This window comes from Pogona vitticeps, chromosome 5, assembly GCF_051106095.1.
Source record: "Pogona vitticeps strain Pit_001003342236 chromosome 5, PviZW2.1, whole genome shotgun sequence".
Lineage (NCBI taxonomy): Eukaryota > Metazoa > Chordata > Lepidosauria > Squamata > Agamidae > Pogona > Pogona vitticeps.
In genome coordinates this window covers 52450348-52466624 of record NC_135787.1, presented here as the reverse complement: position 1 = coordinate 52466624, position 16277 = coordinate 52450348, and the positions used below count along the sequence as shown (strand labels likewise).

General features: G+C 39.0%; 1 long non-coding RNA gene across 1 annotated transcript; it reads right to left on the bottom strand.

The window, feature by feature from the left end:
* Positions 1-680: 680 nt before the first annotated feature.
* LOC144589381 (uncharacterized) lies at positions 681-8500 on the bottom strand. The gene is made up of 2 exons (XR_013545459.1): positions 8404-8500; positions 681-5949 (listed from the first exon to the last, which is right to left on the bottom strand). It is a non-coding gene; the product is annotated as an uncharacterized LOC144589381 (long non-coding RNA).
* Between the last annotated feature and the right edge of the window lie 7777 nt (positions 8501-16277).

The window sequence follows — 16277 nt, the reverse complement described above, 5'->3', positions numbered from 1 at the left end:
GCTTACATTTGTAAAAAAGCATTTAGGCCCAACTTACATCCAATGACTTAATTATTGTCCTTCTGGCAAGGCATTTTTGCCAAAGAAACAACCTCCAGGAGTTGACATGTGAAGCTCTTTACTACAGGAAAAGAGACAGAGAGGCTGAAGGCAAAGGAACAAGGAGGAGCCTTGAATACTGTAGAGCAGGGGTCCCCAACCCCCAATTCGCGGCCCGGTGCTGGTCCGTGGCCTTGGCTGGACCGGGCTGTGGAGACAGATCTCCCCCCCCGCATGCCCTCCCCCCGCAAGCCCACCCACACAGCCCCTTTGCACATGCACAAGAGTGTGTGCACACACTGCATGAGAGCCCCCTGTCCCTTCGTGCATGCATGCGACCCTTGCCCCCCATGCACGGACCCCGTCCCCTCCCGGTCCGCCGTGTCAAAACGGTTGGGGACCCCTGCTATAGAGTGTCTGAAATAGAATAGACAATCTGTATTAGGTATGTGGTTTAACTCTTCCCTTCCTGGAATTATGGCATGCAAAGTTACAAATATATCTAACACATATAGAGTCAGAACAATGATTAAGCTTTCCCACTATTCCACCCTGTACACTTTGGAAAAGCTACTTTTTTGATCCATTTTTATTCCTCAGGTTTTTTTTCTCTGCTCTTTGTGACTGGACATCGCGTTTCATTTGTTTATGTTTGCATTTCATCTTATTGATTTGCCTCTTGTATTCTTTTTTTTATTACACAGAAAAAAGCCATCATGAAATAGAGGGTCTTAGCCGGTGCCTAAGAGATGTGCAACTTAATGTCATTACTTGCAAAATGAATGGCGCACTTGTAGAACATGCTGCAACTGCTGAGTAGACTAGAAGTGCTTACTAATATGTATCTGCAATTTATTCTGGCAGCTGTCATATCACATTGTGTTTGTGCTAGCACATCTCTGCGATGGAGAGAATCTTCTCTAGGGATACTGTCATGCGAGTAGCTCTGTTTTCACAGAGATAGAACAGCATGCAGTAAACCTTCACAGTTTTCAAACTCAAAGCACTATTTCAGAAATCCTGTTTTAAATTTATTTGCTTATTATATTCAAATTTTATATTGTTTTCAGGTTTTGTTTTGTTTTTTAAAAAAAACAGTACTTAACACCTGGTGGGAAAGGGAAGAGGTTGCCTGTACATGCAAAGGCCGTTCTCTGCTTGTTTACTGTTCAGTTCAAGGCAGTAGTTATCATCCTCAGGATGTAAATGTCAGTGGATGCTTCTTTTACAGAAGCAATATTAATATAAAAGAGAGTTGAACTAAGAGCTTAGTGCTTCCCTGATGGGACTGTTCCATATTTTGGTGAGGACTGTGCAAGAGAACCTCCTGACAGACCAGTCTGCAAACTGCTAGATGCAAATATGCTAGGATGTTGCAAAGTTGAGGTGGAGGCTGGTGTGTCTGAATGTGAGCTTCCTAGTAGGGCTGCTAAAGGGTTCTTCTTTCTCACCAGAATAGGAGTGGAAAAGAAAGATCCCGGGATTCATACAAGAACCTGGTTTTGTGCTTTGCTGGTTATCTTGACAAAATACTAACAATATTTTTCAAAATAGGTTTCATTTGGCTTCACCGTTGTGTTTCTTTTTAAATTTTTCATTAGTTTTCATATGAGATATAAGAAAAAAAATGCTTCTCGTGCCTGGCATGCCAAACTCTGAGCCAGGTGAAGGGAGGGCACGCAACATGCTGTGATCGGTACATTCTTTGGATGGCATCCATGTTGAGCAGATAGCCATAGGTGGAATGATACACCTAATTCCCTTCTTCCTTATCACCCAAGTTGTACTATTGTAACCTTTTATCTCCCTCCTTTTTAAAATAAAAGGTGACTGAAAGCTAAGAGCACTGTAGAATATGAAGTTAAGAGTGTGCATCTGAGTCTGATGATGCATCAAACACACTTTGCATGGAATACTAAGCTCATCCACCTCTAACCTCCCATTCCATGTGCCAATTTTATGTGCAGGAGCAGCTGTCAGGAGGATTCTGTTAGTAGAAAATTTTAGCACCGGGAGAACTCCCCTATCTGCTCAGTTGACAGGATGGGCTTGTTTCAGGGGAGCTAAACTGGATCAATTCAGGTGAAGCTCAAATTAATTTAAGACAGTCACAGGCACACACTTGACAATATTTTTGGTACTGATGATGATTGTAAATGTTTATGTGAGCAATATGTACATTGCTATGAAAACATGGTTGGTGGAAAGCTTTACTTTTAAAAAATAAACACAACAAACAAAATGGAGATGTTGACAACTTACTCCTCTTACACAATTTTATTTTATGATTTATTTAAAATATTTCCCTACTGCCTTTCTCCCCAAAAGTGACCATAGGTGGCGTTAAAAAGATAACATTCAAAAGCTAAAAAATTAGTAAATATGCAAATATTTAAAAAAGAATCAAACATGTATTACATTAAAAACATTAAATGAAATCAATATGAAAGCACATTTTAAAAAACAGAGCACAACAATCCATTTAAACATCCCTCTCAGACCTCCAGTCGTTAAGAAAAAGCCTGCCTGGAGAGAAAGCTCTTTGCCTGCCTGTGGAAGGACAGTACAGATGAGGCTAGCCTAGTTTCCCTTGGGAGGGAGTTCCAAAGTCTGGGAGCAGCGACAAAGTATGCTGTCTCTTGTGTCCCCACCAAGCGTGCCTGTGTGTGTGGGACACAGACAAAGGCCTCTCCTGGTTATCTTAATGCCCAGGCAGGCACATAGAGGGAGATGTGGTCTTAAGATAGCTTGGACCCAAGCTGTTCAGGGCTTTATAGGTTAAAACCAGCACTTTGAATTGTGTCCAGAAATGGATCAGCAGTCAATGGAGCTGCTGTAACAAGATAGTTCCATGTTCCATGTAACCAGCCCCAGTTAGCAATCTGGCTGAGGCATTTTGGACCCTCTGGAATTTCCAAATTCTTTCCAAAGGCAGCCCCACACAGAGCACATTACAGTAATCCAACTGTGATGTCATTAGGGCATGTCTCACTGTGGCCCGATCAGACCACTCAGGAAATGGGAGCAGCTGGTGCACTGTTTTTATCTGTGCAAAGGCACTCGTGGCCACCAAGAACCCTGGGCATCCAGGCTCAGAGATGAGTCAAGGAACACCCCCAAGCTGAGCTGCACATCTGTGCTTTCAAAGGGAGTGTAACCCCATCCAGCACAAGCTGCAACCTTATTTCTTCATCAGCTTTTTGACTGACCAGGAGCGCCTCTGTCTTGTCTGGAGAGGGGTGCTTTGACCAATTCCATGTTTCAAGCAAACGTCTGAGCGAGTGATAAACGCCAAGGTCAGTTTGGACACGAGACATTTTCCTTTTCTGTTTCTCCCTGCGCCTCCACCCCAATTCTATTCCTAGTTCTTCTGACAAAAGCAGTTGCATCCACCTAAACTGGGCGGCACCAGTACTCAGTATGTCCCAATGTGACAGTGGAAACAAGAAGAAAGGAGAGATGGGCTGAATAGACAAAACTGGAAAATAAGTCTGAAAGTCCAATTGTTTGTGTACAAAAGATACGATTAAAACAGGCTGCAAATAATAATGACAAGGATTAATAGCACACGCACCATGTACTACTGATGTAAAACTTAATTCCTATTTGCCTCATGCTCAGGAAGCATTTTAAACATACACACAAGACTTCTCAATTGCAGTGAAGAAATATGCAGCCTGGTCTGTTGGAAAATGTGAGAACTTGGTCTGTGGGTTAAAGGAGAAACTGCAGTGCAAGAACTACAAACCATCATCCATTCTTCCAGGTGGAGCATTTTTTCTGCTTAATATATCGGGTACTACATTGATTTTATCAATATATGCCCACCATCAATATCGTACTGCTTCTGTCTTGCTTACTGACTTCCTACATTTTTTTTCATTCCTACAGAAAACAGGATTTATTTTTATTCTTGCTTTGTTTTCAGGGTACAGTTTAGCGCTATGGCACTTTTTAGAAGTTCACATCTGTAGTAAAAGCGTCAGAAGGTTTCAATTAGCACTCAAAAGCACTAAAAGAAAACAAAAATAAAACCCAGAAAAACTCAACCCAGCTCCATCAGAAAGACCTCCCAAAAAGTGGTTATTTGATCATTCTTTCACAGGGAAGTGTCTTTCTTAAAGATATGAAATATGGATTTGTTTGGTTATGAATCCTAGTAAAGTACATGCAGTTCAAGTATCAAATGTGAAAAAAAGATAGGAAAAACGCTTTGTCTAAAAGAGCACTTATTTACAAACGACATGATTACTACTGTACAGTGGGATATAATAGTAAAGATGCAACTGCCAGAATGCTATCAGCATGACATGTCCACTTCCCAAAATATTAACTTCAAATTGGTCTGGCTGTGGGGATCTGTTTAAGGTCACCTTAGCAGTTCAAATGAAGACTTCTTGTTACATCATCCTTCATTTCTTTTTAATACGGAACTAGACCCTTGATGGAATAGAGAGTAAAAGTCATGCACACATGATGATATATAGGCAAGCTGTGAACACTGGGTTTTTTAAGTACTTAAAATGTCCTTTGTTGTACTTTAAAAATGATGAAAGGTAACATTAAATTTTCAAAATGGCAATGCAGTATGCTGTTTAGATAAATATGGATGATTGTTATACCAGCTGAAAACGCCAAGGGAAAAACAGGGGAGCAGGGTATCAAAGGAATGATAGCCTTGCTAAATAATGGCCTAGTAAAGCTCTTCTCCTGGACAAGCCCTTTGAGAGTACTGCTCCAACAGAAAAATACATAGGCTGGGTTGTGGGAATGCTCCCTCAGAGGTACCATTCATCACTGCAAGTCTAAAGCCAACAAACAGAGGCAAATACTATGTAATATGCATGAAATATAACAGCCTTGTTGGCTATCAAATGAGGAACAATGCTCTAGGTAGGGTAACTTATATTTGCCGAATGGCATTCTTTTCAGATACGTTGCTGGAGGGTCATTCTCTTCAGACATATTAGTGGCAAGTATAAAATGTATTGTTCCAAGAAGACTTAACTATGACAGGAAATAACAGTAGGATTTCATCTTGGTTTTTAATAAAGGTACTGTATTGTATCTCAGTACTGGGGGGGGGGGGAGAGAGAGAGAGAGAGAGATGCTGATGAAGAGTAGCCAAAGAAGAGCAGCTCATCCACAAGCAACAGAATTAGAACTTATTCTTGTTTTGAGACACATTTGTGTAATCTTGTCTAAGGCAACACTCCTACTGTGACAGAACCACTGAAAAGCAATTGCTGTCCTGGGCATTTTTAGGACTGTCATTTATTCCAGGAGCTGATGTTAATAATATGCAGCAGCGCGATTCTATCTACCTCCAGGCTTGCTGTTTTTGTCTTTCTCATACAGCAGGAATAAATTGGGCAGGGTAATTTCCTTGTTCATCTTGGCACAGACGTCCACATTTAACAGTGTAGAACTGAACAGAAATTCTAACATATGTACTTGTTTGTTTATTTATATGCTGCCTTTTTTCCTCATAGGGGACCCAAGGAGGCTCGCAACAGCTAAAACTCTATATCAACAGTTTTAAAATACCATATAAATATCACATAAAAATTAGGCATATATCAAGATTAAAAACAGGATTAAAAACAATTTCAAAATATTTTAAAAACATTTAAACATCTCAAAGTTTAATAAACAAAGCATTTTTATTGCTTAAAAGTCTTCCTGAGAAAGGAGAAGAGGGGGTATGGTAACTTTGCTTCTTGGGTCAGGACATTCAAAGCCTGGGAGCAGCCGCTGAGAAGATCTTTCTCTCATATCTTTGCCGAAGAAGCTTCAGAAGATGTTGGAACCAGGTGAAGGGCCTCCTTAGATGATCTTAGAAGCTGAGAATGCTCATACATGGGTGATACGATCCTTCAGATAGCCTGGACTCAAGCCATGTAACTAGTTCTAGAAACAAATTGGCAGCCAATGAAATGGTTGTAATAAGGGGTGGGGATAGAAAGAGATTTCGGTGCATATTTTTTATATATCAACTGATTTCTATCCATGTATTCTTTTGTATAAGAACTGATCTGTTGGTGCTATGTAGTCAACATGCAGATAGGCACTGATGGCATTTGAAGCCATATTTATTTGTTTGTTATATTTTTATAACATTTTAATGTAACCTGATACTGGAAGGTCTCCAAGCAGATCACATTATATGTGATACTTTTAAAAAAACAATATGTGAAATTAGAGATCATTACAATTTTTTTAGAAAAACCTAAAAACAATTGACAGTTTGCAACAATCAATGTAAAAAGCACAGTGAACATAATTATGAAGGAGAAAATACCTGCATGTGCAGATATATTTATTTATCCTTGTTAAGCTTTGGCTCAGCAGCAGAGTCCATGATTCACATGCAGAAGGTTGTAGGTTTTTACTTGGCATCTGCAAGTAAAGCTGGAAAAACTCCTGCCTGAAACCCTAGAGAATTCCTGTCAGTCCCTGGCAAGGGAACAAAACGAAACTGACCAAGCGTCGTGACTTAGAAACATGGGAAGTTGCTTTGTACTAACTTTTCAAGACTGCTAAGAGATATTCCTTGCTGGAGCCTGAGTGGATGAAATGAGTCCCTGATGGCATGGTTGATATTCTTAGGTATTGAGACAAGATTGCCTGAGACGATGTGGGATTCAGACATGGCATCTAGATTAGTTGTAAGGTCTAACTCCTGTGTTAGGAAGCTTGTCATTGCTACAGAGTAGATATGTTTTAGATGAGGGACTGCCTATAAAATGACTACCTTGAAAGGCAGCTATCTGAGTCTGTGTTTAAAAATATTGCTGTTACTGCATCAAATAAAATAGCTCTGAATAAACCCCTGTCTTTTCCCCTACTGGTAGTAGTATGTGGCAATATGGCTGTATTTTGTAAATGTCTATTAGTATTCACTATATTGTGAGTGGAGCAACCTTTTTATAGAAGCAATTTAGAATTAAACATATGCAGCGTAAGTATGAGGGCTAAGGAACTAATTATGTTCATAATGTTCCCACATCCCTCTCATTTAAACATTTCAGACGTGCTGATCAAAAATGCTTATCAAATTGAGCTAAATTAGTGTACAACACATTTGTGATGCTCAATTTAGCATTACTATGAAAAATCCATTTGGGACAATAGACTTTGCCCCTGGGATTTAGAAGAGTATTAAAATGAGAGAGAGAGAGACTTAAGTTTAGGATTGCTAATTAAAAATTAGCAATACTGAAAACTATTTAACATTTTCTTCTCATTTTTATGTATTGGTCTATAAGCGCCATAAGAGTATCATTATATTGTACACATTATATATATACTGGGTTCAATCAAGATGGGGATAAAATGTGAGGTGAATACTTGAAGCAAAGGGGAAGACAAGGGTGTTGCTCCAGGAAATGATGTGCGGACATCCATTCACACAAGGGACCTTTCTGTAGAAGTTGATAGAACAAGATGTACTGATGGATCACAAATGTAAACATGGACATTTTTACAAAGGAGAAACTTGTGGAGGATGACCACTGTGAATTTCTAACAACTACTTAGAATGCTTCTATATCTTCTCCCAGTACCAGAGGCAGATGTCTCTAAATATCAGTTGCTGAGGAGCATAAACAGAACACTTGTGTTGCATATATGTCCTGCTTATGAGCTTTCCTTACAGAATCATAGAATTTAATTGCTTATTTGTGTTATTTATATGTCTCCTCACAGGACATCCAAGGTGGTTCACAACAATTAAAACTATTCAATAAGTGTGAATTTAAAAACATCATTTAAAAAGCTATACTAAAATCAAGTAAACAGTAATCAAGATTAGACCACAATTTAAAATAATGTTAAAGACATTTTGGAATCTCTAAATTAAGCAAATTGAGCATTCCTGTGTATTATCAAGTCAGTTCTGATTTATGGTGACCCTTTTCAGGGTTCTCTAGGTAGAAAGGTGGTCGAAAGGATTCAAAAGTGGTTTACCATTGGCTTCTTTTGGGCATCCTGGCACCATCCAGCTTGCCCAAGGGCACACAGGCTGGCTCTACTCTTTGCTGATGCTGGCAGAGAAAACTCCAAAGGTAATGCCAGTGACAGACAGGGTAAATCAATGAACCAGTAAAATCATGGACTCTAAGTGAGAGAACCATTCAAAGCATGCCTTCATTGAGGAAGTTCCAGCCTTTGTTCATTGGGATATCCCAGGATGGACTGAGCATCTAAACTAGAAAGAAGGAACAGATTGCTATCCCCTGCCCCTATTGCCAGTAACTAGGGAGACTAAAGAGAATGCAATCTCCCTGGTGAAAGGAATCAGGAAGGTCAAAGGTACTGAGCTGGATGGTGGGTTAGTGTAGTTAATTAGCTGTGGGGACTTACCATGTGTAGAAAACTGCTTGTTATCCTTCTCCCAGTACCAATAAACCCTGTTGTGTGTGAAGCACCCGTTCTCAAAACTATGGTCCAGGGAATGGAATGGCTACGGCTGCTGGGCTCGCACTATGAAAAAAAACAACCAATTTCTTTTGAATACACCCTCTTTAATAGTATACACAAACTTATTTTAATGAGTAAAACCCAATAACTATACTATACTCCTACCACCTGTTTTTCATTTAGATATAAATTGCAATTTCATCAAGAAATAACATTACTGAAACTGATTTAAATGCCTGTATATGTGTTTTGCTGAATATTGCACACATCTGTTATGCCTTTTCTCATGGTTCAAAGACAAGTCAGTCCAGAAACTGGCTTCTTTCTTGATGAGTGTTGCTTCTCAGCTATCGAAATAACTTTGAAAGCCAACATCTGGATAACATAATGTGTCAAAAGAGTAGACCATGAATGCTCCTAGATTCTCTGCTTGAGGATACTTTATAATGTGATAATAAACCTAAACTCCCTGATTAGTGTTTGGCAATGCTTAAACCTACAGATTATTTAAGATGGTATTAAATTTTAGGATGAGGAGTTGTCATTTAAAGCAGTGTTACTCAGACAGCTTGAGCCTGGGATTCCTTTTAAATGTTCTTTTTTCCTTTCTCTAACAACCTACTGGCAATCACGTCATTGTCAAATGCAGCGTGCAAAAGTTTTACAAATAGGGTAAAGTACAGAAATGTTACATTTTAGTACTACAACAGTGTCATCGAAGATACCAGCATGAATTTGATCCAACTCTGGGAGGCAGTGGAAGACAGGAGGGCCTGGTGTCCTCTGGTCCATGGGGTCATGAAGAGTTGGACACGACTTAATGACTAAACAAAACAAAAAAGTACTACAACTCCCAGAATTCCTCCTAGAGTTCTAAAAATTGGCTTATTATGTGTCTGTAACATTTATTGATCACACAACTTCAGGCACTAATACAATTAACATAATTGATCAATAATTATGTAGATTGGTAGTCTATTTCATAAAAAAATATTATTCAACATTCTGCTCCCCTTCATTAAGATCCTTAGCATGGGATCTTCCTCATAATGAAGATAAATGAAGACAGACCCTACTGAGGAACAGATTTTCCCAAATCCACGTTTTTGTTATTGTGAATCAGAATACTATATTTAGTGAAATACACTCCATGACTCCCTTTTTTAAATTCATGCTACAATGGAATCTTATACCTGTTGATGTAGAAATAAATCCCACTGTGGCTAATGAGGTTTCTGTAGCCATTGGATCATTCTCATTTTCATGACTCAATGCCTCATGGGCAATGACAGAGGCTCTGGGAGTTGCTCTTGCCCATTCCCAGTGCCCTGACCTTTGCAAGCCTGATTTCCAAAGAAGTGGTTTAGGGCTTAGAACAAGATGTAGGGGGCATGTCTTGTTTCGGTCACAGATCTTACCTTCTGGAGGCTTTTGAAGCTACAATTCTCAGTTTTCTGAAAAAGTATTTTTACTGATGTGAGGTGGCTTGGATGAATTTGGGGGGAGTTTCAGGGGCTGCACAAACAGCCTGGTAGGCTGCATGGTAGCCACAATTCCTACCTAGCTTGAAGTTGATGCCATCCACACGTGCAAAGGAAGCATGCAGACATGGAAAACTATCTGTATGTGAAAGCTAATATCACCAGATAATATTATACTAGTGTTGTGTGAGCATTATAATTAGAAATGAAAACGAACCTAAGTTTGGAGGTTTGGGCGAGTTTGTCAGTATGGCACTCAATTGTCCAGTTGCAGCTTCCCTCTTCTGCCTCCTCCAGCAACTATCCAGTCAGACGAGGAGGCAGGGAAGGATTCCTGCAGTGCTGCCTTTGAGTGGACAATCATGCAAAAAAGGAGGGAAAGAGTAGCACACACTGGCTGGTGAGTGGGGGAGCTGGCTTGGGGGTGGGGGACAGGAATGTTCAGCACCTGTGGTGCTGTGCTGATGAATCAGCATGAACTTCCAAACTGAGGTTACTGCCCATCACAAATTATAATACTAATACAGAAAATATTAGTTAGGAGTTAAGAAGATGGGCAACCATAATGTCACATATGTGAAATAAGTTTGCACAAGCTAAGTTCAAGATTTTGAACTATGTTTTATATTTCAAGAGATATAAAAAGTAAAGACACTAAAAGTCAGAATAGCTTGTTCAGAAAACAAGAACAGTAAATCATCAACAAATGTGTATTTTTGATTGAGTTGAACTTTGGATAGGATACTGAGAGAGCAAAATATGCCATTAACAATACATTGAAAAGAAATTACCAAGTGATACACTAATGCATTAGCTGTAAAACAGATGGGATTCACAAGAGCTGCATATAAACTCACTGTGATAATGAAACATAAAACAGAACTAAATGGCAGATAATTATGAAAAGCCACAACAATTATATGGAAAAAATATACCTAGATAGGAAGACCTATATTGTGGGGTTGTAATATAGAATTTCGTCAGCAGATATTTTAGCTGTTGATGTTATTTAGCTGAGGCAGACTAGGGCCAGGATTCTACTGATGTTCCTCTGAGCAAAAAGTCATGCCAGAGTAGCAGTGCCAGACCGTACAGCTTCCTATTGGGCAAACGGGCAATGAGGGAGTCTTCACGGAGGTTGCCAGGCTCACAACAAAAAGGCTTGTGTAAAGAGGCGGATAGTGTATTACCAAAATGGGGGGATTTTCTGCTCAATGGAAGCTCATTGGCTAGTGTTCTTCAATAAACAAAATCAAGACATTAGTTTCCAGAAGGGTAGGCAAAACCACAGAATCTTTTAGTTAAGGAGTCAGATATTTATTATGCACCAGGGAAGCATGGTTATCCTTATTTGACAGGTCCATATATTTATGGCTGAATTGGGAAAAATGTAAACTATGGTTAAGTGACAATTAAATGTTCAAGGAAGAGTTTGAATCAAGACCTATGTCAACTGGCAAAGACAATTCTCTTCTATTTACATTTCTGCCTAGTTGTGATGAGCATACCTGGAAGATATAATGTGGTAGTTTTCCACTGCTTTTCACTTTTCAACTCTATGGGTAATTGCAATGCAGTTGCAATTGCAACCACACCTAGAGTTTTCTGCCTTAGGTTGGCATTGATGTTTCTGATAGCCAAGTGGGATTTAGAAGTGCTTTGGTTTGAAAAGGCTCCACAGGTCTGTGGTCAAGCTCTTCTGCCTGGATCCGTTAATGAACATCTACCATATGCTCCATGTGACTGAGGAACATGGTGGCACCATTCACCAAGGTTGGTCCAGTGGCTGGCTCCTCTGCATGAAAAAATAATAGAATTGTGTGTGTGTGTGTGTGTGTGTGTGTGTGTGTGTGTGTGTGTGTGTGTGTGTGTGTGTGTGTGTGTGTGTGTGTGTGTGTGTGTGTGTGTGTGTTGAATGACATTTGTATCATAATTCTTCAGTCCTCTTCAATTCTTCAACCACTCCTCTTAAACACTTGCTGAGTCAATTGAGAACCACTTCTCTGCAGTTATCTTCAGAATAATTTTGGACTATGAGTACCACAACTGTACAGGTATGGCCAGCTGCATGAAACAGATTTTCAGATTTTCTACTTATCTCTCCAATGATAAAGTGATAAATCTGGAAGCAGAGATACTCATCATGGTAGACTTAATAGCCACTCCAGCAACTAAAATCCAAAAAATAAAAGCAGCAGATGGGCATGTGAAGGAGGATGCAATCTTACAACTATATTTCTCAAACAAAGAAGGGTTGCAATCACCTGTAACTTTGTTTTGAAGAGCCATGTTGTGTGATATGGAAACTTACAAAGGAAGGACTGCCAAGGGGAGGCAGATTAATTGCAGTCCATAATAATGTCCCACTTCTATCCATAAAAATCAAATGAAAGAAACATCCAAGTGTTTAAACAATTTTCTTACTTGTTCCATCCCTCTGAAATTCATGATGTATAGACAACTTTAGTATGGAAAAGGCTTTGAAACTTATTATTAGGTAAGTGGTTCAAAATTTTATCTGGTTTCATTCGTGGACTTTTTACTCATAGTTATATATTTTCCATTGCCTGGAGGAATTAGTTTTTACTATCATCAATGGAAGTGGCATAAGGTCTTGACTGCTCTTTGAACTCTTGCTAAAACCCTTGCCTTCCAAAAATATGCTTAAAGTTAAAAAGAACTCGAATCAAAACTGTAATGAAGGGCTCCCGTGTATGATGTTCAAAGCCTGAACAGACATTCAGGACTTTATCTTGAATGGATAAGATGTAACTTGCTGCTCCAAAAGTTCCTGCAGACTATTGCCTATTTCAGAAATAAAATAAGAAACAATTTCTCTTTTTTACCCATTTAGAAAAGGCAGGAGGCTAGGAAACATCAATCTATGACGTACTCTGCCCTTTCTAGCCATGCATTCAAATGTTCCATTCTGGCCTGCAACTGTGTCTCCTTTACCAGTACCTGTTTTCCCACTAATCTGACTGCAATTTTGGTTGTCCCAACCGTTATGCATACATCTGGAGACAATGGCAAATATCTTGATAAATTAACCCAGTCTTAGTCTGCAAGTCCCAGAAACCTCAGCCAGCACAGCTGGGGGCTGCAGTTGAAGGACACATGGGCTACCCAAGGATGGGAATCACTGTTCTAATGCCTTCTAAGAATTTCTTGCTACAGAACCTATTTGTCCTTGCACTTTGCTCTTTTTGTGTTTATGTGTGAGAGACATTTCTCATTCAAGACATGGAGCACAATCCTGTTGGCATAAATTTATCCAGATGTAACCCAGATTGGGTAGTGGAAATATAGTATAAACTAAACACAATTACTGTATTCTGTTAAATTAAACTCACGGGAAGTATCCCATTCCCTCCTCCTTTCAGGTTCTGGGGCCCCCTAGGGCTTTCCTTTGCCCTGGGGAAGCCTTTGAGAGCTTGAGGATGGGAGAGGGGGGAAATTAACAAATTGTCAAAAATGCTGCTGGTCCTGTAACAGGATTTTGCCCAATGTATCATGATTTCCTGCTTCTTGAGGCAACCTCAATGCTTTGCATATTTATCCCTCTTCTCTTGCCTTAGCTAGCCTTTAGGTGCTTCTCTCAAAGTCTCAGCTGGCATTTAACTTGGTTGGCCAGTTCTGCAATTGGAGAATAGCTAGCTAATGACTGGTTCTGTTTCTATTCCAATCTAGTCATGTTATAACTTTGAACTAAACCAGAAGGGCAGAAATTATAGTTTTGCTGGGAATATTTTGGGAACGATAGTACAAAAAAGTGATTTTCCCATCTCTAGAACTGATTCTGCAATACTATCAGTATAACACACATGAAACATTTTAATCAGTATCATGTGTGATATCAGTAGGAAGATGATTCAGAATCTTTAAGAACATGTGAAATCTCTCTGTTTTCAAATAATATTATTAGTAATAATGAAAATAACAACATTTCTCCTTATTCACTGAGAGCCCAAACAATTTTTGAAGCTGTCTTCTGGGAATCTTTGCTTTGATTTTCAAGCAAGCGTTATCTCTTACTTTCAGAGAGTTTTAACACCCATGTCTATTTCAATTAGTTCTTTTAATGGCAGTACTTTTGCTACATAAAATACTTTAGCCTTTATCTTGAGATAAATGAACATTTTCAAACAAAGAGGTAGAACTATTCAGTGGATTGGGAAGGGGATCTGAGTGCAGTGATGTCAATATGCAATTATAACAAGTGTGGTCTAATAAAATCTAACACTGGAAGTGAAAAGATCAAGGGCAGAACACAGCTTTATCAGTCGAAGCAAACCAGAAGTAATGCACTTAGAGAGACAAAGCAAAGAGCTGCTGAGGACACCTTCCCTAAAGACTGTGATTCAGACTGGAGCAATTGTACGGACAGGGGTAATAGCCACCGAATGGGAAGTGAGGAGGAACAAATCTTTGGTCAGTATTTAGAGAGGATGTGACAGCTCTGAAACAAAGGTAAAATTAGCACTGACAAGAAATGTTCAGAACAAAGCAAAACAAAAACAAAACAAACAAAAATGGAGAGAAAAAGGACAAGTTGGTGACAGTAATCCATAACGTGGATTTGTTTAAGTACTGTGACAAAGATTGGAGCTGATAAACTCTACAGACAAAATAAGCAAGATGAGAAATTAAATCTAAAAAAGTACTGCAATAAGACTGAGAAAAGCAATGGTGACTGACAGGCAACTTGACGAGTGCAAAAAGTGATAATTAAAATGGCAGCTGTGGAACATACAATGAGAAAAGTGTGTTCATGATGTCCGAGAAAGGAAGCAGGTTTTAAAAAGCAATTTATCTGGCAATATTATACAGTGGTAAACATAGTTTACTCCTTTATGTGCCTTGGCCATGCCATACTGTCCACAATCAGCATGATTGCCGGTAGATATGAACTGGAGAAAGACAGCAATATACATCCAATCAATTTTGTTATCCGGCCTGATTTTGAAACTAATGGATTCTGGAAAGGTGAGGAATGAGGCCAGCATCCTTGATTTTTTCTGAATCTGCTTCACTGCTGCTGAGACATTCTCATACTGTCAAATACCTGCAGATTCTTTATCTCTTCTTATGCTGAGAATGGAAAGACTGGATTCTTAAAAAAACAAAGCCCAGCCCTCATCGTTAGACATTACAAGGATCAAAAGGTTTAAAAATCATTATACAATGTTCTTTGGTGCCTTCTCTCGAATGAGTTCAGAACATCTTCACTAAAATTGCAATTCTCTCTCTCTCTCTCTCTCTCTCTCTCTGTGTGTGTGTGTGTGTGTGTGTGTGTGTGTGTGTGTGTGTGTGTGTGTGTGCGCGCGCGCGCGCGCTCCTCTCCCTTTTCCTAGTATTATAATAAGATTAGTTCTCTTCCATATTTCTCTAACTTTTAAGACTGGAAAACTCTGTTCTATTACTCTCAAAACCAGAATGTGGAGGCAACTAGTTACTTTGAAATAACAATGTAATTAGAAGGTACAAAGTTGCCTTTAGATGTAGCAAATAAAATACCTAATTTACTTAGCTGTAACCAGTAATATCTAGTTATTTTCAACAGTTGCTTTTAAAGGGATTTATCAGGCCTTTTGGAGGCCTTTTGACTGCAACCTTGTAGGCTTGCCATTTTTGCAGTAAGCGGAAAGGCAGGTATTATTTGGTTTGTCTCATCTATTTTCATATATATTTCCAAGGCACAGTGTCAGAGTCGGCCACTAGAGGAAATTGGAGATTATGTCCCTGTATTTTTTTTGTTCTTGCTCATTGTATGATTAACTGTTTTCCTGTTGTGTTATATCCCATGATCCATACAGACTGGTGAACTTGTGTACAGGATGAGCGCCGCCCCCTAGAGTCGGACACGACTGGACAAAAATTGTCAAGGGGAACCTTTACCTTTACCTAAAAGGGAGGTATGTAACCTTCAGATATTGTTGAACTGCTGTTGGACCCAGAAAGCATGGCCAATTAACAACACAGTCAATTTTCTATAAATTCCCAGTTCTTTGGCACATTTTAAAAACTTTTTTTTACCATACAGCAACATTAAACAGAATTGTTCTCCATAAATGATATCTATCAAAGATAATTGGAATTATTGCTGGTAAACAAAAGGGGTACTCTAATTACATTTTAGAGGAATTAGTTCAAAATATTTGTTGTACTTATGTCCATAACAGAGAGAGAGAGAAAAAAAAAAGGGGGGGGAGTTGAAATAAATAATTTAATAATTCAGTTGTATTTGTTTTATAAAAGACCTCTCCCATGTGTATCTAAGGCAATTATCTCTAAACTGAAAATATGATTACACAGATCAAAAGAAGTCATTAAACT